The 24,839-nt window shown below is 56.3% G+C and overlaps 1 protein-coding gene across 2 annotated transcripts in view; it reads left to right on the top strand.

Moving 5' to 3' along the window:
• BCAS4 (breast carcinoma amplified sequence 4) overlaps positions 1-24,839 on the top strand; it is a 58,490-nt gene that overhangs the window by 32,053 nt on the left and 1,598 nt on the right. The window lies entirely within an intron of this gene.

Raw genomic sequence — 24,839 nt, 5'->3', positions numbered from 1 at the left:
TGTCCTGCCCCGCAGTGGGGTCTCTCACTGTTCCTTGGGCCCTGCCTGTGGGTCCCCCTCTGCTCCTCTGTTCTCTCTGTCCCTCCTGCATGCCCCCCTTCCCTGTCTCCACTTAGTGTTCTCACAAAGGCTCATATATCGAGTGTTTACAATGTTCCAGGCACTGCTGAGGTATTTCATGTGCGTTAATTCATTTACTTTTCCCAACCATCGTGTACGCTGGGAATGAACGTTATCCCCATTTGACTGATGAGGAAACGGAAGTAGTTGCAGTGTTGCCACTCTGGCCCCGTGTGAACTCATTCTGTTTGGCTCGGGATGCCTGCCTGGGTGTCACTCTCCAGTCCCTGCCAGGACCCCACTGCTCCGTCTTGTCTTACACCTGCCTGAGGCATGTGCTGCTTACCTGCCTGCCTCCAGGTGAGGGACTTGCCCAAGGCCAGTAGCAGCTAGACAGTGGCCTTGCAGATCTCATGATCTCGGAACTCCTATTGATCTTTTAGAGCCAAGTTAATACCACCTCCTCTGAGAAGCCCTCTGGGATTGCCCCCTCTCCAGCCAAATGCGGTCTCTCCTGCCTTCCAGTGAAGTCAGGAGCTGCCTCCTTGGTCCCTTGAGTTATGGTGACTGTTCCGGGGTGACCAGGAGCCCCCCAGTCACACAGTGCTCTGCCCGCTGATGGCTTAGAAGCACCATGGGGGAGGAAGGACAGAGGACCTTGGCTGCCTGTGGTCTGCAGCAGTTATCCTAACAGTGGGGCCTGCTGGGTCCTTGGTCTCTGTACTTTACAGTCTTTTTCTATAACCTGCACAATTGTCCCTTTGTGGTTGGCACTAGTGTCCTCATTTAGTGGCAGAGGCCAAGGCTTGGAGGGGGAGAGTCGCGCATCCAAGGTCAGCACCGGGGTTGGAACTCAGGCCCGTGGGGCTGTGAAATGGGGTCTGCCGCCCACTCCTGTTGCAGGATCCCATCGGGGTGTGGCTGGGCATGCGGGGACCTGCATCCTCTCATCTCTACCAGACTCGGGGCCCCCCAGCCCTACCTGCAGTGACTTGTTCCAGGAAATGCGTCCCAGCCAGGGGTGGTGAGTCATTCAGCAGCCCCGGCGTGTTGATCTTGGCCCTGGGAGGGCTTTGTGTGGAGCAGGCAATGCAGGCAAGTGTGCGCACACGCGTGTGCAGACCCGAGGGTTTCCAGGGCTGCACCTGCACCCGGCGGTGCAAGCTGGAGGGGCCCTTCTAGAATAATGGTTGTCACGGCTTGTACTGGGGCCCTGACCCGGCAGGCACCTCGCATTCCACCCTGTGACGTAGGTCTAGTCACCGTCCCTATTTTACAGATGAGGAAACTGAGGCACTAAAGGGTCAAAGTGCTTGCCCACCCAGAACGTGGTGGAGCTGGGATTTGAACCTGTGAGACCTGGGCCTGGAGCTGGCACTCTGCACCACTTGGCCCTGCTGCGTCTTTCTGGGCCTGGTTCCGACCACTGGAGCTGCAGTCTGGGGGGTGGGGTCCTTGAAGAGCACCCGGACGGGTCTCCGTTTCTTCCACCTGGAAAAACCCACCAAGCCAGGATTTCACACTGTCTCCAGTCGGTTGCCCTCAGTGCCCACCCGAGGTGGACGCTTCGCTGACCACTGCCCTCACCTCGGCGTCCACACCAGGCCCCCCAGCAGTGGGAAGCCCCTCGGCACAAGCCCAGAGTCTGCCTTCTTGCCTCCACCCGCCCTCCTCCGTCTCCGGGAGCTGGCATGGGGCAGAGGCTCTTGCGCGGAGGGGTCCTGTCCCCACTCCTGTGGAAGCCCATCCCCCCAAAGGAAATAGGCCACTCACTGCTGCCCCCAGGCCCTCCCAGAGTCAGGGAGATCAGTGGGGACTCCCTCACAGGGCCCAGGCAGGAGACCCTCGGCCCTCACCTCTGGAGCCGGGCAGGGACCTTTGGGGGTGTGTTTTCCACCCTCCCTGCTGTTCCATCAGCTGGAATAGGAGTTCCCGGGGAGGGAGAGAGATGGGGAGAAAATTGGTCCGTGTGTTTTCTAACTCTGCCAGCCCCACCTGCCCTGCTGGCCTCCTTTCTCCCTCCCTCCTGTTCCTCACTTTGCAGCTGTAGTGGGGAAGCCCAGGGAGGGTGTGCAGTGCCTGGGCTAGGGTCTCCCAACACACCAGGAGTGGGGCTGGGAAGCAGTCCGCCAGCCCCCCACCCCTCCCCAGCACCAGAGGCCCAGAGCCGCCCCTGCCCACGTGACTTGGTGCTGGCCGAGGCCTGGGCTGGCCCGGGGATGCCAGCCTGAGTGTACCTCCTCGTCACGAGCTCCCCCACAAAGGCCAGGCCTTTGGCCTCTGACTTGAGCTGCCGAAGAAGCGCGCAGTCAGTGCCCAGACTTTGGTGAGAGCTGGTCTGGCACCCTGGGCCCTCTGCGCCCAGACGTAAAAATGACACACTGCCATGCTTCAGTTTTTTCCTTTTCTTTTCTTTTTTTAATTAATTATTTATTTATTTTTGGCTGCTTTGGGTCTTCGTTGCTGCGCGCAGGCTTTCTCTAGTTGCGGCGAGCGGGAGCTATTCTTCGTTGCGGTGCGTGGGCTTTTCATTGCGGTGGCTTCTCTTGTTGCAGAGCACGGGCTCTAGGCGCGTGGGCTTCAGTAGTTGTGGCTCGCAGGCTCAGTAGTTGCAGCACGCAGGCTCTAGAGCGCAGGCTCAGTAGTTGTGGCGCACGGGCTTAGTTGCTCCGCGGCATGTGGGATCTTCCCGGACCAGGGCTCGAACCGTGTCCCCTGCATTGGCAGGCGGATTCTTAACCACTGCGCCACCAGGGAAGTCCCGATGCTTCAGTTTTAATGCTAACATACATATTTTCATGGTACAAAGGTCCATATTTCCATGCTGTACTGCAAAGAAGTTTTCAACTATACTTTTACATTGATTCTTAAAATGTTCCAAGATTTTAACTCAGAACTGTACCTCTCTTTCGCTGTGACATTTTTTTAGCTGTGTGACTGTGGGTAAGTCTCTTAGCCTCTGCAGGCCTCAGACAGCTTAACTGTCAGTTGGCTGACACAGGCTTGACCAAGAAAGGCTCTGCTTGCTAGAAAACTGGTTTCAATTTGATGTGAGATGAAGAGGGCCTCCTCCACTAAAGCAGTGGGGAGAAAAAGAAGAAAAAGACTCCAGAACTCTCAGACGGAGGGTTCTGAGCATGGGTGAGTCTGAAAAGCCAGCTTTGCCTTTAAATAACGGTTCAAGACAGACTGCCTAATCCCTCAGCGGTGAGCAGGTATCGGTAGTGGTGACAGAGCCAGCCCTGCAGCGCCAGGCGCTGTTCTCAACCCTCAATACCCCACGGGGGAGGTGCTATTTTTATCCCTATTTTACAGGTGAGGGAACTGAGGCACAGAGAGGTTTAGTAACTTGCCCAAGGCCACACAGCTGGGCATCAGGATATGAACCCACATTCCTAACTCTGTTGCCTTGGGAGAGAGATGTGATCTCTTACTTCAGGAAGCATGTATCCAGTGGAAGAATAGAGGCAATGACCAAATCCTAAGAAAATTCAGTAGCTAGTCATTTCTAAAGAGGGCCCGGCTTGCTCTGAGGGAACCAGGCATGGCCTCCGAGGAGGGGCCGTGTAGGCTGAGACCTGGATGGTGAGTGAGAACAGCCTGAAGTCAGAAGAAAGGGTGCACCCAGCAGCGGGGATGCAGGCACTGAGGCTCTGGGGTGGGACTGAGCTTGGTGCCTGAGGAACAGCGGGAAGTCCAGCGTGGGGACTGAGCCGGGGGGGTGGAGTGTGGGAGACGAGGTCAGGGCCAGATTGGGTGGGCGGGGTCTCTAAGGGCAATGGAAAGCCATGGAAGGGTTTGTAGCCGGGGAGGGACTTGGTAAATTTGCTTTGCTTGGGGAATTTCCAGGGCTCATTCTCTACCCTGAGCTAAGGCTGGCATTTGGGGTCAGCGATGTCTTGTTTAGACTTGACCATGAGAGCTGAGCAGGGTGCGTGGGTGCCCTTCAAGCCTCAGAGTTCAACGGTTAGGAGTGCGTTTCCTCGGCCTGGAAACATCTCATGCTGTGCCTTGAGTTCACCGGAATCCTCGCCTTGCCGGGTCTCGGGGCCTTTGTCCAACTGGAAGAGAGAAAAGGCGCTCCAGTCAGGGCGCCCAGGTCTCCTGGCCCTGTGTCTGGGTCCCAGAGACCCTGCCTGAGGAGGCAGCCCTGTCTCTGCACACAGAGGGCCCCTCACATCTGGAGACGGTTTCAGACATATGTGGAAGCGAAAGTGAGATGGAGGTGGAGCTGTACGGGCCGCAGGCCTTGGAGGGGCGTGGAGACCATGTCAGGTGTCCCCATGTCCCCTTGGTCCAGGCCCGGTCATGGCCAAGTGGCTGCCACAGGTGTTCTGACCACGCCAGGCCCTCCACTCGGGGCCCGCACCCAGGGGCACAGAAGAGCCGCGCTAAGTTGTTGTAGACCGCTGTTTGTTTTCCACCGAGCCAAAACATCTTGTTCACGAGGTGTCACTTTGATTAATTTTCCAATGGATAACAGTCTGGTGCTTTCCAAGGAAGGCTCTCTGGCTAATAGCAAAACCACTTGGGGCCAAGTCCTGACACTGCACAGAGCCAGGCTGCCCGGGGGGACTGTGGCCTTGGGCCTGCCCGGCTCACCTGTTCACCCCGCACATGCCCAGGGGGCGATCTGGTAACATAAGTGAGTGTGTCTGCCAGGTGTGAGACAGTAAGGAGTGGTGGGGACGGTGGCGAATTGCAGAGCCCCTGCCTTACCTATAGGGGTGGAGATTTCCAGAAGCAGCCTTGCAGAAATGGGGTCAAGAATGTAGATTTTTCTATTTTGGGGAGAAAGCTGGGCATGTGGAGTTTTATATGAATCTTCTAATGTCTAAAAGTCAGCAACTAATTTTTCTAAATGTTAAACATCTTGGGGAAAAAAAATCTGTTGCACCTGTGGGTCACACCCAGCACACTCCCCAGCTCTGGATTTTAGGCTGATGGCCTGTATCCCACAGGCCCCACCCCTTCAGAGGCATTTGGGACCAGGGAAGAGTGGAAAGCCCATGGCACCTTCCTTCACTTTGCACCAGCCCCAGCAGGAGCCCTCAGCTTTTGGGAGCAGCATGATGAACACATCTACTAGTGCTGCAACTATGGTAGTTGTATTGAGAGCATTCATGAAGGACTTTCGGTGCCTCGTCTCGACTTCCCATAACAACCCCAGAGGTAAATGATATCATTTGAGAAAGGGACCTGAGGCTCGGAGAGGGCCGTTCACTTGCCCAGGGTCACACAGCATAGGCAACAGAGCCAGAATCTGATCCAGCTTAGACCTCATTCAGTGTCCCTCCCCATCTCTGTGATCTTCCCGAGTGCAGGAACCACAACCTAGAATGTGGAGGTTGCAGCTGGAGGTCCTTGGACCCAGTCTGCCCCACCCACATACGTTCTTTGGCCAGCTTGGCATATGCATGTGTTTAATTTGAATTAGTTGCCAGCATTTAGAAAAGCAAATTTCACAGAAGAATGTACACCTCTGGCTTCGCTTGAAAAAGCAGAGGTCTCGGCCCCTGAGCAGTGTCCCCGCTGAGCCGCCATCTGGCCCAAGACGCCCATTGTCATTACCTGCCTGTGGGCATTTGAGTTTCCTACCCGGGCTGAGCATGCAGTAGGTGTTCAATAAATACTAGTCAATGGATGCTCTGAAGGCTTCCATGGCCCTTGGAAGCCCCCCTCCCCCAGATTTCTCTGGAGGTGGTCTCCAGGCCGTGGAGAGCTGGGATGAGTGTCCATGCCTGCCTCTCTCCGCAGCGGCTTGGGGCCGCGTCCTGGGCTTTCCTGGAGGTAGCGGAGGCTGTGGGCGGAGCTGTCCTGCCCAGGCTTGGCCTGTAGGAGTCGTCAGTGCCAGGCTCGGCGCCTCCTCCCCTCCCCGTTCCGTACCCGACCCCCCCCTCCCCTCCCCGCCCCTCCCCGCCCAGCCCAGGGAAGGGGGAGGCTCTGTCTGGCTGGGGCCGCCTCCCCCTCCCTCTCCCTCTGCCCAATCCCCCTGGAGGGGTGACTCCCGGAAGGAGGCACAGCCTGGCCGGGGCTTTATCTCAGTGGTGGAGGCCTAGCAAGGCAGCAACACAAAGAAGGCAGAGGAGATTCCATGGCGCCTTCTCCCGGCCCTGCAGCGGCCTCTCCTTCTCCTGCCCCCATCATCCCTTGCGGTAAAAATGCAACACGAGCAGATGGCAAATATTAACGCAACAATGGAGGCCGAGTGGTGCTTGGTCCCCAGCCCCCCTGCCAATCCCCCACCAGACTGGCTCTCAGGGAGTTACTCAGCACTCACACGTTAACAGATTTGTTTGACTCCAGATATTTGGTGGCACACGTGCAGGGGAGGGACAGAGGGCCCCTGGCAGGCTGGTTTGGGGGTCAGGTTTTTTTTTTAAGTGTTGCATTTTTGTTAAGATTTTGAGTGGGGAGGAAGTTCCTTACCACAAGGAGGAGTTTTTATTTTGGGGGGCACTGTTGAGGCCTACGTGGGAGCACCCCAACTTCTCTGTGGTTGGAGGGACACAATGCACCATCTCCGAGCACCGCCGCTGTCAGGGACGTCCCCTGTGAGCATCCTCAAGCCCAGTCCTGCCATCTCTGGATCTGGTGGACACTGCCTATGGCCTTTGCATATGCTGGTCCCCTGCCTAGAAGACCGTTCCTGCTCCCTGCCTGGCAATGTTTATTCATTGTTCAAGGCTAAATTGAATGTCACCACCACTGGGAAGCCACCTGGATACCCCCAGGCAACGTTCCTCCGGACTCCCCAACCCCCTGTTCATTCCACTGTTGGCACAGCACCTTGGACAGTCATCTGTGTTTTCACTTGTTGTTCCCCAAGACTAAGAGTTTCTCAAGGGTAAGGACTGTATTATCTTTGACTTACTAATAGTAGTTACGACAATGTTGGTGCCAGCAGCCAGTTTTCTGGGCTCTTCTTTGGGTTGACACAAGCTAGCACTTTACCTGCCCTAGCCTGGTTCATCTTCATGCCCACCTGTTACATAGGTACTGTCAACATTCCCACTTTACAGATGAAGAAACTGAGGCTCAGAGAAGTTAGAACATTTTATCTGAGCCAGGCATTGGCCCCATTTGATTTCAGAGCCTGGGATCAGGTAGGGCCCTGAGTGAGGCCCAGGGTCTGGGTGGGGACTGTGGCCAATGGGAGAGGCAGGTGCCCTCCCCTCCAGCTGGGAACAAAGGCTCAGAGTGGCCTGACCTTGCCCTTTCTTAAGGAAGGGAGGTTGGGGATGCAGGTTTCTATGTGAAATCAATTGATTTTGAAAACTTGCCTGAGAGCCTCAAAGAAGTCTCCTCAGGGGGCCTGTTGCCTCACAGGCCTCCATCTATGTCTTAGCAAAGACCTACGGTAAATTGGTGTCTACTACAGAGTCTGGAGGGTCAATGCCCCTTTACCAAGGGAGGGAGAGAGGGGGCCGATGTCACAGCAGCGGGGATTGGCCTGGAGAGCTACAGGCTGTGCTGAGCAGGCAGATGTGAGGGCTACAAGGGCCCAGGGCTGGCCACGAGCTCTCTTCTCGAAAGGGGCTGGTTCTCCCCAGAGGCAGTGCCGGCAGAGGCACTCGGTGGGGCCCTCTCCAAGTACTCTCCATAGGGCATCCTTATTTTCTGAGGATTTGAAATTTCCTCAGTCTTATGTGAAGTGTTGACAAATGCAGCTCCCAATACCCACTTTTCTAACCAGAGCATCACTCTCAAGGTCACCCTTCCTAGAGCGATTCTGCCCTCCCAGGTCCCCATATCATGGCGCAGGCCTCTCCCCTTTCTCACAGTGTGTAGACCAAACTCCTGCAGCACTTGGAGAGGGCGTGGTTGAGAGCATGGACTGGACTCAAACCAGGCTTCCGCACCGTCGGCGCTGTTGACATTTGGGGCCAGACCGTTCTCTGGGGTGGGGTCTGTCCTGTGCATTGTAGGGTGCTTAGCAGCATCCCTGGTCTCCACCCACTAGATGCCGGTAGCACCATCCTCCTGGCTGCGACAATCAAAAAGGTGTCCAGAAATTGCCAAATGTCCCCTGGAGGCCAGGTTGCCCCAGGTTAGGCATCACTGGCCCAGATGAATGACCGTTGTCAAAACTAGGCAACAGCACGTGGGGCTCATCATAGCCCCTTCATGGCTTTTGCTTGTGTTCTATGACTGTGGAAAATTTCCGGAATAAAACATTTAAAAATAAATGAAACCATGGGTTCTGGAGCCCAGCAGCCCTGGGTTTGTACCTTGGCGGTGTTGCTTGCTAGCTCCGTGGCCTGGAGCAGGGTCTCCGCTTCCCCTCCGTGAAATGGGGCTCACAGGGGTGCAGGTTGAGGGTTTGGATGTGCGTGATTCCCTTTCTATTCGGTGAACTTCTGTCAGGCACCTACTGTGCCGTGGGCCCTGTTCCAGGTGCCGAGGCTTGTGGATCACAGAAGGAGGAGCCAGGTGTACGGAGAATGTCTACACAGCAGTCGCCGTGCTGAGGGCCCTGGGCTGACCTCGGTGCGCATTACTCAGTCTCTGCTGGCTGCAGAGAGGTGGGCTGCCATCACTGGTCTCATTTTATAAGAGACAACTGAGGCAGGAAGAGGGGGAGTCACTTGCCCACAGTGGGCTGGAGGAGGGAAGGGGAGCGGCCAAGATGCCCCCCAGCTGACTGGCTCAGCGCCTGCATCTCCGAGCATTCCTCCTCGCTGCCCCTGGAATCCGGTGCGCGCACAGCTGGCGCTCAGTGCCTATGGCCGCTGGCGTTCGTCTGGTAGAAAGCGCCCTTTGGAGGAGTTGACTGTCCCAGCCCCGTATGTTTCTGCAGAGTCACTGCAGCTCCCACCAGAGGGGGTCGGACTGGGACAGTTCACTCTCCCTGAGCCACCGTCCCCTCTGGGCCGGCCTCCCCCGCTGCTCCCACCGGGACCACGGCTGCTCTGGCCGAGGCGGAGGCTTAGGAGAGGGGCTCCCCAGCAGAGGCCCAGCCCGAGGACATCCCAGGTGATGCTGGGTCTTGAGCGGACAGGCACCCACAGGGTCCCCTCCGAGCCCCACCTCTTCTACTTCCTCCCTACCATGGGCCACGCGTTCATTTGACACCCTGCGGAGCGGCCCGGGCTGTGGTTCCTGCCGCGTGGAGACCTCAGCCCTGTCAACCTCTGTGTCTCGTCTGGTCCCGTCTTCGACTCGTTCATCTGCCTGTCTCTGCCTCTCTCCCTGTGTCTCTGGGTCTCCGTCTCCTTGTCTCTCTGCCTGTGTCTCTCCTTGTGTCACACACACAATCACAAGCCCTGACTGTGCCCCCTGCCCCCAGTCCCTCCCCAGTCCTGCATCTCTCCGGCTCCCCTCAGGGCTCTCACTGGGACCCCCCTCCTCAGATGGAAAGAGAACGGCTATGGGCCCGAGTGGGCCACCTCCCTCTGGGGAGTGGAGGGGCAGGCCAGGTCTGAGTCCGGTCTGTGTCCGCTGGCTGGCGGCGCCGAGGACGCTCACTGCCCCTCTCGGAGCCCTGGTGTCCTCACTGGACATAAGTGGGTCCACAGTTGCGGGGGGGGGGGGTCCAGCATGGACGTGCTTCGTGTGCCGTAGTCTCAGTGTGTGGGAACTGTTAGTAATAATGGCTGTGAACTGGGTACCAGCGGATGCAGAAGTGATGAGACTGGTCCCTGCCTGAGCTCTAGGTCACCCCAGAAAGTAAACACCCAGAGGCGGGCGTTGCAGCAGATAATTATGAGGTGGGCTGCGTGCTTCTGACTCCTGTGCACGACAGAAAAGGGGATATGAGTGGGACTTCCCCGGTGGTCCAATGGTTAAGACTCCACGCTTCCACTGCAGGGGACGCAGGTTTGATCCCTGGTTGGAGAAGTAGGATCTTGCATGCTGCGCAGTGCACAAAAAGAAAAGTAAAAAGCGAGAAGAGAGGCCAGGAAAGGGCTGTGGCAGGGGACAGCATGGCCCAATGTGTGGCACCAGCTTGGCACTAGGTCGCACGGCATTCCTGAGCGAGGCAGGGCCGCGCAGAGGACCGGCAGCTCCCGTCAGCAATTGCAGGTTCCTGGTGACGTGATGAGTGGAGGGAGGTGAGTCCCTCCTTAGTGCAGAAACCTGTGTGATGCCTACAGCTGGAGTTGGGGCATCTGGAGAAAGTGTGATCCCTTTAATGCCTAAGGAGCTTGGGAAGTTCTTGAACTTGGCTCCATTCATGGTCAGTTTTCTGCCGGGAAAATAAACCACGTCTCATTAAGCAGTAAATTCATCCAGGTGCCTGTTCCAGCTGATACCATCACACCTTGTCACGTTGCCAGACATAATGTCAAGGCCAAAGTTCCCATTACTTGGAGGGTCCTAGTAATTAACCTGGGCACTTTAGAGAGGGGGGAATCCTGGCTTTTACATGGAGTAAGAAGCCAGAGCAGGGAGGTGGCTGCTTCAGGGATGGACATCACTGAGCACCGCTTGGGAGGTGCCCATGGTTACCTGGATTGGGGATCTCAGCATCGTGGCCCTGGCACTGCCTCTTCCCCTCCCGTGTCTGGCAGCTCTTTGCTGGCCTGGACCTGGCTCCAGAGGCCACGGACAGTGCCCCCAGGAGTGTGTGTGGGGGGGGTGTTGTGGGCAGGAGGGGCTCAGATGGCAGCAGTCATTGCTGGGAGAGAACTCAGAGGCCACAGGCCGGGGGGCTGCTCACAGGGCTGGTCGCCAGCATATTTGTGCCCGGTGTGGCCCCCCGTAATCTGTCACTGGCCAGCAGGCATTATTGAGCATCTGCTGTGAGCCTGGCCACCTGACTGATGATGAGCCATGCCTCTTAGGGGTTGAGAGGTGTTCTGGATAATTTTTGGGGCTCCTTGGACTGGCTTCCACAATTGTGATTCAGTTTAAATGTTCATGTTTTGAAGCTGAATGCATTCAATACTAAAAACGCAGTGTTACAAATTGTACACTTGGGCTGTTCGCAAGCTAATGACATCATTTAAAAGAATTCAGGGGGCCGTAATAATAATGAAATTACCCAGCATTCATTGAGCACTTACTGTTTTCTAAGCACTTTGGGTTATTTGGGCAAATCACCCTATGAGGTAGAAACTAGTATTAGCCCTGTTTCCAGATGAGAAAAATGAGGCACAGAGAGGTTAAGTGACCTGGCCAAGGTTACACAGCTAGACAGAGGGACCACTGCCATTTGAGGAATTTGGAAATGGGGCATCGTTTACTGTGCTGGAGGAAGGGGTCCTCCTCTCAGCACTGGCAACCCCACGTAGGGCTTTGGAGGGGATGTTAAGAGTGCAAATCCTCTGTGACGCCTGCCCCCACGCCCACCCTCATTCCCACAAGCAGCTTGAGCCACTTCGGCGGGAATGGCCAGGCGGTGGGAAGCTGCTGAGGCTTGGCCCCTCGGCCCCCGGAGGCCCCAGAAAGTGAGCTCGGCCTCCACCCCAACCCCTGTTTCTGGTTCTCTTGAGAGCCTGCGGGGCGGTGGGGGGTGGGGGTGGGTCAACAGCGTGGCCCGGCCTGCAGGGTATTGCCCTGGCTTCTCTCCCTCCGTACCTTGGGCTTTTGCTCCTGGAGACCTAGAGAGATCTTGTGCTTGGAGGACAGCCCCGCCCATCCCCCTCTGTACTGCGCACATACCGGCCTCTTCCTCCCCCTACGGTCCCCTTAAGTCCTTCTTGGCTGCTCCAGGAGCTGCCACGTGTGCAATCCCAGCCCTTCACCCTTTCCTTCCCCAGCCCTTGGGCCGGGCTTAACTCCTTTGATGCCAAATCTCCACCCACCACCCCTCTTTTCATTCATTTACTCATTCATTCATTCACTCAACAAATACCTATCATCTACCATCTATATGAGCCAGGTGCTGTTTCAGAGCCTCGGAACCCAGGGAGGACAGAGAATGTTCCCGCCCTCCAGCAGCCGATAGTCTAGTGTAATATATAAAGGGGAGAAAGAAAGGTGAAGGAAGGCAGGGAGAGGTGGGTCTGGGGGCAGGAGGTGGTCGGGGAAGGCTTCACTGAGAAGGTAACATGTAGCACGATGACGAGGTGGCTGGCGCCCTGGGGGAGGTGGGGGGGGGGGAGTGTACAGGTGTCTTGGGCTGGAAGGGGAGTGGTGAGGCCTGGCGGGCGGCGTGTTGGAGCTGGAGGTGCCGGTCGTGGGGCCTGTGCAAGGACTGGGCCCTGGAGGGTTTTGAAATGTGGAGGAAGATGCTGGGAGTGCAAGGGTGGCAGTTGGGAGGTCGCAGCTGCTGGGATGGTCCAGAGGGAGATGCTGGTGGCCTGGACTAGCGACCAGCGTGGAGGGGGGGAAACGCGTGTGTGTCTTTAATTGAAATTCTTTACTGAGGCAATTATAGATTCACAAGCAGCTATAAGAAATAATACAGAGACAGTGCCCTCGTACGCTTTGCCCAGTTTTCCCCAATGGTAACATTTTGCAAAACCGTGGTACAACGTCACAACCCTGATAGCAACCTGGATACGATGTGTTGCTCATACTGGGATGTCCCCAGTTTTACCTGGACTCACTTGTGTGCGTTTTAAGTTCTATACAGTTGTATCCATTCTGTACAGTTTTATTTTATTTAGGCTCCTGTCTCCTGACTCTGGACTGTCCCAACCCCACAGGGATTTCTCATGTCCTCTTATGACTACCTTCACCCTTCTTCCCTCAGCCCTCGCCCAACCCCTGGCAGCCACGAATCTGTCCTCCATTTCTAAAATTTCGCTATTTCCAAAATGTTCTATAAATGGAATCATACAGCATGTAACCTTTTGGGATTGGCTTTTCTCACTCAGCATAATTCTCCGGAGATTCATCCAAGTTGCCTTGTGAATCGAGTCCATCTGGAGGCCTTTGCAGGTGGAGCCAGGGTTGGAGTGTGGGGTTCAGGGCTGGAGGTATCCAGCATGGAGCCCGAGGCCTTAGCTCTGAGGCTGAATGGGATCACCCAGGGAGGCGGAGCGAGCACTTAGCGATTAAGCGTCTGCTGCGTACCAGGTGCTGTTCTAGGCACGGGGGATGCAGCCGTGACTGAGAGATGGGAAGAGGTCCCTGCGAGGGGCCGCCAGGCTGATGCGGGGCTGGAGGCCTGGGCTGGATGGGATGGGTGGGGAGCAGCTCAGGATTTCTCTCTCTCCTTTCTCGCTTTGCAGCCAGGGAAGGTGGGGACCCCGATAAGGCCAAGAGCCCCTCCCTGGGGTGGAGGGTGCAGATGAGAGGTTTCCAGGAGTCCCGAGTAAAGTGAGAAAAGAGCAAAGTGTTGCCCCTCAGGCCAGATGGAGTCCATTCAACAGAGACTGACCTGTCTTCTGAGATGGCCTTTGTCCTTTCAGAATATTATTATTTCTTTGACAAAGGGATGGGGTTTAAGGCGGGGTGAGGGTGGGGAGTCTTTCTGTGTCCCTGCGTGCACACTGACAGGGTTTGGGGTTGGAGAGGCCCTGAACCCGTGGACCGACTCCCCAGCTCCCGGCACAGTCCGCTCCCCGCGCCCTGGTCCCCACCGCTGCCGCTGCCGCCTCCTGGCTGCCTCACTTTTCTGTCAGGGCTACTCATCGCTTCCCTCTCCTTTCCTCTCTTATTTCCTCGTTTTTCCCTCTCTCCTCCATCTTTTTCCTCCTCCTTTTCATCTATTTCCCCTCTTTCTGAATCCCCCCCTTATCTGGTTTCCACATCTCTCTTGATTTCAGTTCTCTCTCTTTTATATTTTCCTCTCTTGGGTTTTGTCTGTTGTACGTTTGTTTCTGCCTCTACCTCCCTTTGTCTGTGTCTCCTTCTCCCGCTGTAATTACCTTCATCTCTGTTTCCACCGAGCTCTCTCTGTCTCTCCCTCTTTTCCTTTCTCTCGCTCTCAAACGTTATTTCCCAGACTTTGGAAACCATCCCTTTCCACGCTCGGGGGCCCAATGGATGAAATGTCCTAGTCCGACCAGGACAGCGCATGAGGTGAGTTCCTGTGAAGGGGCTTCGTGAGATCAGTGCCCGAGCCCCTGGGGCTGCAGAGATGGGATTGGTGCAGTGACGGTAACCGTCCGAGGCTCGCAGGCCACCCGGTGGCAAAGGACAGGCTGGGGCTGAGACCAGGCTGGAGCTCTGAGGGCACCGGTGTCTGAGTCAAGGGTGGATTGGGAAGAGGCTCCTGAGGCCACCCAGATGCCTGGAGTGGGAGAGAAGGGGCCCAGGTGACAGTGCGGGCGTTGCCTCAGAAGCAGGCAGTCCTGGGCGAAGCGTCTTTCTGGGCGAGGGCGAGAGGTGGGCCCGTGGGTGGCTTCTGAACGCCTGCTGGTCCTGGTGGATGCCTCTGTTTTTGCCCTGATGGCTTGTTTATTTAATGGAGAACAGCTGCCCACGTTTGGGATCCCGACAGAATGGTCGGTTGTGTCTGTGTTTGCTTTCTGCTTCCCCGAGCTGATTGGTGCTATTTCTAACATTCTTTTGTGGAGTCAACCACCTTCGAGGTCAGCCAACAAAACCTTGAGGATTCTATTGATGATCGGCATCAGAGTGAGAAATGTACGGCTCTGGTGTGACAGTCGCCAGCTGCTGGGCCCTGGCCAGATGTTGGTGTGGGCTCACGGACGTGAACGTGGAGAATCTCCATCTGACAGGGAGGCCGCTCGGCTGAGCATGCCGCTGGGCATGGGCAGCTGGTTTGTCGCCCTGGCCTGGAAAAGGATCTTCCTTTCCCTGTTCTAAGCCAAGAGTATGACAGTCCCAGCCAAATCCATCCACTGATGTCCCCCAAACTCTGCCATTGATCCTGCGGCCACCCTTTGCCCCATGATGTTTTCTTAGCCAGGAGCGCTGGCTCCACGCTGTGCACAGAGCTGATCCTGAGTGACCTTTCTGAGGATGGAGAACACAGTTCCCAGTGTGGAATCCACCTCTGTCACCACGACCCACTATCGAATTGGCCGGTGCAGTGCAAAATGAAAATCTGGGGCCCCTTTGTCAGAACTTACTAAGAATTTCAAGACGGTGACAGCAGAGCATCAGACCAAGCCATGAGGCCGGCCCTGCCCGTCACTTGCAAGCGTCGTGCTTTGAGTGGATCTTAAGCTTGCTGCGTCTTAGTCTCCACATCTATAAAATGGGATTTACAGTCCTATCCTCTGCATAGGATTGTCATGAACAGTGATTGAGATAATGTAAGGTTTAGCTGCCATTATTATTATTATTATCAGCGACATTAGTATTACTATTATTTAATAGCTCATTATCTGTGTTGTTCCCTTCAGTGCTTCACATATGCTGCCGGGGATGAGCTTTATTTTCTTATTTATTTATTATTATTATTTTAAAAATATTTATTTATTTATTTCGTCGCATGGGGTCTTAGTGTCATTTCGCGTCACCTCAGAGAGCTGTCAAGACCAAGACCCCGCATTGGTCCAGTACCGTTCACTGAACACCAGGCTTTGGATGTTACCAGATTTTTCTTCCTCGTCTGTTGTCTGTTCCAGGCTCCCCTCCAGGGCAGTGCATTGCTTTTACTGTGTGCTTTATTGATTTATTTAGGCCACGCTACACGGCATGCGGGATCTTAGCTCCCTGACCAGGGATCGAACCCGGGCCCCCTGCATTGGGAGCGCGGAGTCTCACCCACTGGACCACCAGGGAAGCCCCTATGTGTGCTCTATTTTTAATGTGGGTCACAGACCTGGCCAGGGTGGGGTCACCAGCCTTGAGCCACCCCGAGACTCCAGAATCGGGCCGACCAGGCGTCCTCATCCAGAGACGTGATTGTCATCGTTGGTCTCAGGCTCCGGGGCCCTGACTTGGCGAAAGGCCAACCCCCAGGCCCTTCCTGCTCTGCCTGGGGTGGTGAGAAGATTCATCCGTTTCCCGTTGCCTGAGTGTCTCCTGTGCGCCAGGCTCCAGCTGCTGCTGGGGCCGTGGCCCTAACGACTGGCTCGGTGCCCGTCCCGATGGAGCTCGGCCTGGTGGGGAGCCGGGTGGTAACCGAGGAGAGAGGTAAACAGGCTAGGCTCCACAGTGCTACCGTGAAGGAGGGAAGGTGACACAGATGAAACTGGGCGTCCCTTAGGAGAGTCTGAAGGAAGGAAGGAACCAGCAGAGGAAGACCTTGTGGAAAGGCCTTGGGGGGACAGCAGGTGCAAAGGTCTCCCGTCAAGCAGACCCTGGTGAGATCCAGGAGCAGAAAGAAAGCCCCAGGCTGGAGGGTCGTGAGTGATGGGAGGTGACAGACGGAGTTTAGAGAGTCAGGCTGGATCATGTGGATCTGGGGTCAAACCCCCCCAGCTCCAAGGTGGCAGACAGCTGGCAGACAGGTGGCCAAAGCGATGCGGCCGGCGGACCACGCAGGCGAGAGCACGCATCTCCTGGAAAGGAGGGGCCACTGCTCAGCGCCGGCTGCCCATCACGGTCCAGTGGCCCAGAGCTTGGGATTTTTTTAAAGGGAAGCTTGAAATCCTTTTTTAAAAGAGAAATGGCATTTCATTCAAAAATATGAGGACACCAGCAACCAAACAGACAACAGTACTAGGAAACTTAGCCCCGTGGAAGCCAAGCAGGACACGCCTGAGGACTGCTCACGCGTTGGGGACCACGGTGGCAGGGCCTGAAGGCCTCGTTGAGGAGCTGGATTTTATTCTAGCTACAGTGCGGGACTTGCTGGAGGATCAGACTTGTTTTTTAAGACGGCCCCTCAGGCTGCCATGTGGAGAATGAGTTGAGGGCAAGAGCAGAGGCTGGGAGATGGGATGGCAGTGGCGATGGGGAGAGGGATTGGGGAAGAATTAGCAGAGGGGATTGAGGATGGGCTGGATGTGTCGTGGGAAGTTGGGTGGCCCCCAGCTTTCCGGTTTGGGCAACCTGGGTTGATTGAGGTTCCGGTTAGTGGGTGGACCCACAGGGAGTCACCTGACCACTGAAAGCCTCAGTTTGCTCGTCTGTAAAGAGCCTTTGTGATCTTCAGATTTGAGTCTCTGGAATGTAGCAGGTGCCCAATATACATATAAGTGCATGGTAATTAGACAGTTACACTCAGTGGCCGGGTGATGAGAAGCAAAGCCCAGGTCAGACACCTCCCTCCTCCAGGAGATGGTGCTGGGAGGGCAGAGGGCCCGGGGTGGTGGGCAGAGGGGCCAAGGTTGGAGAGATCAGACTCTGGGTCAGAGACCTAGTTCTGGAGGGGGCTGTGCCATGACTCCGCCTACCTGGTGTCCTGTCTTTCCTCCTAGACCCCATATGAGTTTGAATTTAGTAGCCAGTGTCTTGGCAGAACTTCTGGGGCTCCTTCTCTGCTGGTTTCCGTGTTAAAGCTTTTCCTCCAGCTGAAAGCCGAATCCACGGGGACCTGGAAGCCGTCTAGGGCTGCTGCCGGGGTCAGCACCGCCTCTAACAAGATTATACTAGCTTGTCCCTGCTGCTGGGGTCCCCCTGGGTAGGGGCTGCCCCATCTGGGAGCCCCCAGCCCTGTTCCTGTCGCCAGGGCTGCAGCAGCCTCCCGCTGCCACCAGCAGCCGAGGTGACCGGGCCGGTGGAGGCAGGGGCGGGAGGGCAGCTCCCGTGCAGCCACCGTGAGGCCGGCCAGCCCAGTCCTACGGGCAGGAGCGGGCACGCAGGGCTGCTTAAGAGAAATGGGAGGGACTCTGCTCCCAGCTGTCAGGGTGGAAGCCTGGGGCCCCTGGAGCAGACACAGACATTGCAGGCAGGGCAGGCAGGCGTGGTCTGAGGTGCAGAGAGCCTGTGAGGGGGACCGAGGAGGGAGGCCGGGACCCGCGGTGAAGGCCGTGCTGGCTGGCTGAGGTGGGGGCCGGTGCCAGGAGCTCAGAGGAGCCCGCTTAACTCCGTGTGACCCTGGGCACACGGCCTACGCTGTCGCCTCCGAGCCAGCTTTCCCCTCCACAAAACGGCCCCATTGCCATACCTGCCTCCCGGGCCCTGGAGTGCACTGGAGGGGACCTCGGGTATAGGGCAGCAGCCGCTGGTCTCGGCAGCGGCCCAGGCTGGCCGTCCCCGCCCCAGGGGGCCTGGGCCTCGGATGGGAAGCATCCAGCTCCTCGACAGCCCCACGGTGACGTGAGCCTGGAGCCGCTGCCAGCTCAGATGCCCGCGGGGCTCGGCAGGTCCTGCGGACAAGTGAGTCAGGCCTGGCGGAGACAGTGGCAAGCCTGACAGCACATGCCCTGTGGAGAGGGGCCAGCTGGATGCACCCCGCAGGAATATGGGCCCAGTGTGGCCAGGTAACTACATTGTTCAAGGGAAACAGGAACTTGATGTTTATTTGAACCATCCTGGTTCTTCCATGTTGGCAGGTAACTCATTTTTAAATTTGCATAAGCCCATCCAGTCATGCCCGCGCTACCCAAAGGCCGCCCATTTGTGATCTCTGAATAGGCTAAAGGGGGCGCTCCCGAGGGTCCCAAGGTTGGCAAGCAGATGCTGGAGGGACATCCCAGGTCCTGGGCGAGAGCTCAGCCCCCAGCCCCTCTCAGCCCCAGGGCCACCTGTGTCCTGGCTCAGTGCTGGGGCAGGGCAGGCCTGGGTTTGAATTCAGCTCTGCCAGTTCCCAGCTGGGTGGTCTTGGGCAAGTGTCTCTCTGAGCCTCAGTTTCCCCTTCTGGAAAATGGGAGTAGGGACACCTGCCTCTCTCAGCGGCTGTGGGCATGAATGGGCTGTGAGCCTGCAGGGCCCACCAACGGGCTGGGCACTCAAGAAATGCTCACTACTCGGTCACTGTGGTTGAAGTGAGAGAGGCCGGGGGCTTGGTCTGTGCTGATGGACGGAGATGTTTCTTCTCTGTCTGCTTCCCCCCACCCCTCTCCCACCCAATAGAATTTTTCATTTTAGAATTAGAGACAAGTTGCTATGATAATACAGAGAGTTCCCATATATCCCTCACCAAGTTTTCTGTATTGTTAACATCTTGTTTTACTGTGGTACATTGTCACAGCTGTAGGACCCACCTTGATACACGGCTGTTAACTAACCTCCGCAGTTTATTCGGATTTCACTAGTTTTTCCCTAATGTCCTTTTCTGTTCCCTATTGTATTTAGTCGTCACGTTTCCTTAGCCACCTCTGGTTTATGACGGCTTCTCAGACTCTCCTTGTTTTTGATGACCTTGACAGTTTTGAGGATTATTGGTTAGGTATTTTGTACACTGTCCCTCAATTAGAGCTGATCTGATGTTTTTCTTGTGGTTAGACTGGGGTTATGGGTTTGGGGGAGGAAGACCACAGAGGTGAAGTGCCCTTCTTATCACATCAGATCCAGGGGACATGCTGTTAACATGACGTGGCACTGATGATGTTGACCATGACCCTCTGGCCGAGGCAGTGTTTGCCAGGTGTCTCCACCAGGCTGTTACTCCCGCTTCCACCCCCGCCTCCCTACTCTACTTTGTGGAAGCAAGTCACCACGCGCAGCGCCCACTCAAGGGCAGTGGAGCTCCTGGAGGGGGCAATGCATACGTCAATTATTTGGAATTCCGTTTCACCTTTTGGAACTATTTTGAGATCTACAAGTTTTCACTTTTTTAGTGATCATTCCATTTCATCATACAAACAACCTGGGCTGAGTCCTGGCTCCACCCCTTTACTACCTGTGCCACCTTGGGCAACTTGCTATTAACTGGAGTGATGGTGAGAGTAATAGCATGTGTCCATCAGGCTGTGTTCAGCGGCATAACAGAAACCTGACTAAAGTGGTTTAACCAAATAGGGTTTGTGTTTTTCCCTCATGTGACAAGAAGTCCTGAGTGGCCAGTTGATTCTCCTGGCTACTGCCCTACCATCCTTAGCTGGCGGCTTTTGTCCTCATGGTCCCAAGGTGGATGCAGCACCTCCAGCATCACTGCTGTGCTCCAGGCAGGACTCCATGAAGTCGACGGTATTATCCTCATTTTACAGAGAGGAAAGTGAGGCTCAAGAGGATGAGAAACCTCTGCCTTGAAGGAGTGCTGTGAGGGTTAGAGATAATGTGTGTAACCTGGGTCACAAGAAGTATAGTTGTTGTTTTCCCAGTAGGATGGGCCTCTCCCAAGTCCCCTGGGGCTGGAGGTGCCTGGTAACCTGGGGGATGAGGGTGAGTCTCTGGCTACCTGAGCTTCCACCCATGGTCAGCCTGAGGCCTCATCCTCCCAGAGGATGACCCACACTTTGGAACCTCAGAACCTGGGCCACACGTGGGACAGCAGTGTGGCCTTTCTTTTGAGGTGGAGGATGCTTAGTGAGCCAGGACAGGCTGGAGTTGCAGTGATGACCCAAGAGCAGCCAACCAAGTAATACTCCGGCCTGGGGACAGTCAGCAAGGTGGGCCTGGTCCTAAATCCTGCAGCCTATGTCTGGTGACCTATCACTTAGTGCCCACTTGCATGGGAGATACAGAGATGGGTTTGTCATTCCTGTTCTATTTAGGAAGATAGATTTAATTCTGGGGCAAACTGAAAAAAACAAGTCTGGCCTGCCCCCATCTTTGTAAATAAAGTTTTATTGGCACGCAGCCATGCCATTACTTTACACGTTGCCTATGGCTGCTTTGGTGCTGGGAGGGTAGAGCTGAGTAGCTGTGACAGAGACTATGGGGCTTGCAAATATTTACCATCTGGCCCTTTGCAGAACAAGTGTGCTGACCCTGGCCTGAACAGAAAGCAGTTCAGGGAGATTGGGATTGACATATATACACTAATATGTATAAAATAGATAACTAATAAGAACCTGCTGTATAAAAATAAATAAGTAAAATTTAAAAAAAAAAAAAGAGAGAAAGCAGTCCAGGATCCGGAATATGCAGCTGGGGCTTCCAAGAGGGAGATACGAGGCGGGCTAGGACTCATGAGGGGCCGTGGGGGATTTCTGGGAGCAGGAGAGGGCAGATGGCACAGGCCCTGAGGTGGGTGGGCTGGGCTTCAGCAGACAGTGATCCGACTGGGGGGCTTCAGAGGAGAGGCCCTGAAGCCGGGCTGGCCCGAGGCTCCCCCTTGCCACGTGCTTCAACAGCCATTTGGGGGCTTTGTCAGGAAAGGAGCTGCTTGGTGGTGCAGACAGCCCAGAGGGCCAACCCCGAGGCATCCACCACCGGAAGCAGCAGGTTCCAGAAAGGTGACGTGGCCCCGTGGGCCCTGGGGCCCACAGGGGAGCACCCGCGGCTCCTCTGCCCAGCCACCGGGAGCTTCCAGATCATCTGATTTTCCAAGAGTAGCCAGCTGGCAGTCTGCTTTTCCTGAGAAATCTCCTGACTTTTTACATGTTTGCAGTTAATTCCAGTTTTTAAAAATCATGCAGCCGACCAAGCACACACATGCATCTGGTGTGTGGGCTGCAGGTTTGGGAACTCGGGGGTCCGGGGTGGAAGTGAGGAAGATGTGGGAGGCTGTGTAGACCCAGGAGAGCACGCCAGGCCCTGCACCCCAGCTCCAGAGGCCCTCCTCCAGCTGGGAGCTCGGGCTGGTGGGGGGGTGGGGGACTGGGAGGGAGGGCGGCAGAGCCCTGGACCTGTGGTGTCAGGTTTCTGTGCCTCCCATCCTGTCCCCGGCTGGTGGAACCTTTCCGCCTGCAGGCGAGGGTGGGAGCCTGGAGCAAGCGCCGCCAGGGAGTTGGACAGTCCTTCTGGCTTACCTGGCCGCCCCTGGAGAAGAATCTCAGTACCAGCTGCAGGTGAGGGGTGGAAGGGGGAGCTCTCTGAAGTCCCTTCTGAGATTCTGCAGGATTTGGGTTCGAGGCAGGAGCCCAGCAGGGCGATGGGCAGGGGCTGGACCTGGAGCCGGAGAGGCCTGAGTGGACCCCAGCTCTGTGGTTCCCTGGCCCCTGTGACCTCTGAGATGGGGACCACTCCTGTTGCAGGTCATCCTCAGAATCCAAGAGAAAATGGGTGTGAAAGGGCTGGGTTTCCTTGGCATCCTGGGGTGCCTGCGACTGGGGCCTGCTCACCCTGACAACATCTGGGGCCTCTGGCTGTATTTAGCCTCACACGCCAGCCCTCACCTGCTGATTCCGCCACTGGTTTCCAAGCGCTTGTCCGCACTACTGTGGATTTATTCTTTGCTTTAGGCAGGAGGCTTGGTTGCAAGTGACAACAGCCCAGGTCACCTTGGCTTAAGCAAAGAAGAGAATCCCGTGGTCTCATGAACAGGAAAGGTCCCAAGGTGACACTAACCTCAGGCAAAATTTGATTCAGGTGCTCAAATGATACTGTCAGGACTCTGTGTTGCTTCACCCCCAACTCGGCTTCCTTGTGTTGGCTTCACTCTCAAGCAGGCCCCTCAGTGTGACAGAGGTGACTGTCAGGCTAACGGCGCGTCCTCACTGGAACCTGGGAAGGGGGGATGGGGGCAGGAAGCAGCCCTGTCCCAAGAGCCAGAGTCCCGAAGCTGCTTCTCATTGGGTGAGCTGGGGTCACCTGCTCACTCCTGGACCATTCACGGCCCAGGTGGGTCAGGCCTCCTCTCACTCATCCTTCAGCTGTGGAGGTGGGCAGAGCAGCCCCGCTGGGGAGCTGGCAGCAGTGATCCCACAAGACGGTCAAGATGCTGATACCAGAATGGGACGTGGAGGCTGCACAGGCCGAAATAACATCCCACGCCCTTCCCATGCCCACCCGCTCTCCAAGAGCAGCGTTTGGGGCTGAAGTGGCCACATTCAGAGCCCCCTGGCTCAGCTCAGGGCCCCCCTTCCTGGCTGACTGCAGGCCCAGATCTCCAATGAGCTGTGTCACTTTCCCACAAATTTTCCACGTGCCCCAAGATGTTGGCAGGGGCTTGGTCCAGGGCCAGCATAGAGCTGCACCAGCCTCCACGGCCTTCCTCGCCACCTTCCCGGCTGGGGGCCCCTTTGGAAAGGGAAGCAAGCTTGTTTGGAATGGCTCATTCTCGTGAGCCCCTGTGGGGTCCTGGTGAGCACGTGCAGCCGCTGTCTAATAATCCACGGTGCCGCCTGGCTGGGCGCTGGCAGAAGCCTCACCTCTCCGTGCGTCCCCCTTCTCCTTGCTTTCTGAGTGCAGGAAGGACGTTTCCACTCCATCACCAGCAAAGATGCCACCACTGCTTGCATTAGATTTCGCTGGAACTCAAGATACGATTATATCTAAAGCTGCTAAGGAGTCTCTTAGGATTACTTCTCCTTGGTTCCTTCATAATTATATTGATTTTCTCTGTTTTTGGAAGCCTGTCTCCTTGAGGGAGGAGGCAGAAGCCCCATCCCTGTTGGCAGAACCATTTGAGAAAGAACAGGGAGTCCAGAGGCCCAGGATCTCCAGGAGAGGGACTCCAGCTCTGACCCGGCCTGGCCACTCACCCTTGGGGCCCATGAGGCCTTGCCTGGGTCCTGAGATCAGGAGAGAAAGGAACCTGTCTTTTCAGGATCACCAAGTGCACTTTGGCCCCCAAGCCATGTGTCAGGACAAGGGAGCTGGTCTTTGAACTGTCATTACTTGAGGATATTCTAAAACGATGGCTTATCCACAGACTGCATCCCTCAGGCTGTGAAATGCATCTTGGGGCTCATTTCCCCGTTGTGTTTTGGTCACGGCGCTATCAGAGGACTCAAGTCCAGCCCACAGGGGTGGGTGGCAGCCCTGGGAAGGTGCAGGGCGAAGGGGGGACAAACGCGTCCCAAGTATCCCCCAAGCGGGCTGAGCCAAGAGTGGCTGACCCGGGGTTGACTGGTTGAATGTTCCCTGTGCCCTTTTGTGAGGCAGACCCTTGGCCAAGGTGAATTGTTCGTCCTGGCTTTCCAGATGTGGGTGGAGACTCAGGGAGGTGAGCGGTCCGCAGACACCCGAGTGCGGTCCACCTTATCTGAAGCCCTTTGGTGGTTTCCTTCTGCAGCAGAGGGTGGGCTGGGGGGTGGGGTAGTTCAGGGCTTCGGGGCTCAGACATTAGAATCTGTTCACTCTCACCCCAAATCCAGCCACTCTCACCTTTAAGGGATGCCTCCCTGCAACAGTTTCCACTCTGGTCCCCTGTTTCCCCTACAGTCTAGTCTCTGCTCTTTCTAAAACACTTATCACACACACACACACACACACACACACACACACACACACTCTCTCTCTCTCTCTCTCTCTCTCTCTCTCTCTCTCTCTCTCTCTCTCTCTCTCTCTCTCTCCCCCTCCCTCCCTCTCTCTCTCTCTCTCTCTCTCTCTCTCTCTCTCTCTCTCTCTCTCTGTCCCTGGTCTCTTAGGATAAAGTTCTTAGCTCAGCCTCCAGGAGCCCACATCATCTGGCCCTGCTTCGCAGCGTCATCCCTGTCTACACTCTGACCCGGCCCGACTCCAGACTGAGCTGCTTCAGTGCCCGCGGCCCAGCACACCACCCAGCACTGTGCACAGGGCGTCCGCAGCCTGGACCACTGCACCTCCCGCTACCCCTCCACGCAGCCCCTCCGGCCGGGGGGCTGGGGTCCTAGGTGCTTAGCCTCTGGGTACCTCCTGATCCCTCCAGGATGATATGGGCCTCTTCTGGGTTCCAAGGGCCTTGGTGCCTCATCGCACGTTGGTGGTGTTTTCCTATTGGTTCCTTTGTCTCCAGATAGACAGGGAGCCCCATGCTGGCTGGGGATGCGTCTAGTTCACAGCTGTGCCCTCAGCCGGCCCTGGGCACTCAGTGAGGTAGTGGTTGAGTGGACAGATGCTCGGACAGGTGGGAGGTGGGTAAGCCACCTCCTGGAGCGTGGTCTCCCCCAACCACCCACGAAGGGGGCGATGGTCACGGTGTCACTGTGGGGAACAAGCATGGGGGTGGGTAAGCACACACCCAGTGCAGCGCAGAGCTCGCGGACGGGCTGGGCTTTGGGGGAGCTGTTATTAACCACGGGCTAGAGCCACGCACAGGTGACTGCAGCTGA

Source organism: Eubalaena glacialis, chromosome 13, assembly GCF_028564815.1.
Source record: "Eubalaena glacialis isolate mEubGla1 chromosome 13, mEubGla1.1.hap2.+ XY, whole genome shotgun sequence".
Lineage (NCBI taxonomy): Eukaryota > Metazoa > Chordata > Mammalia > Artiodactyla > Balaenidae > Eubalaena > Eubalaena glacialis.
The sequence above is the reverse complement of the archived record's forward strand: the minus strand, read 5'-3'. Positions and strand labels throughout refer to the sequence as shown.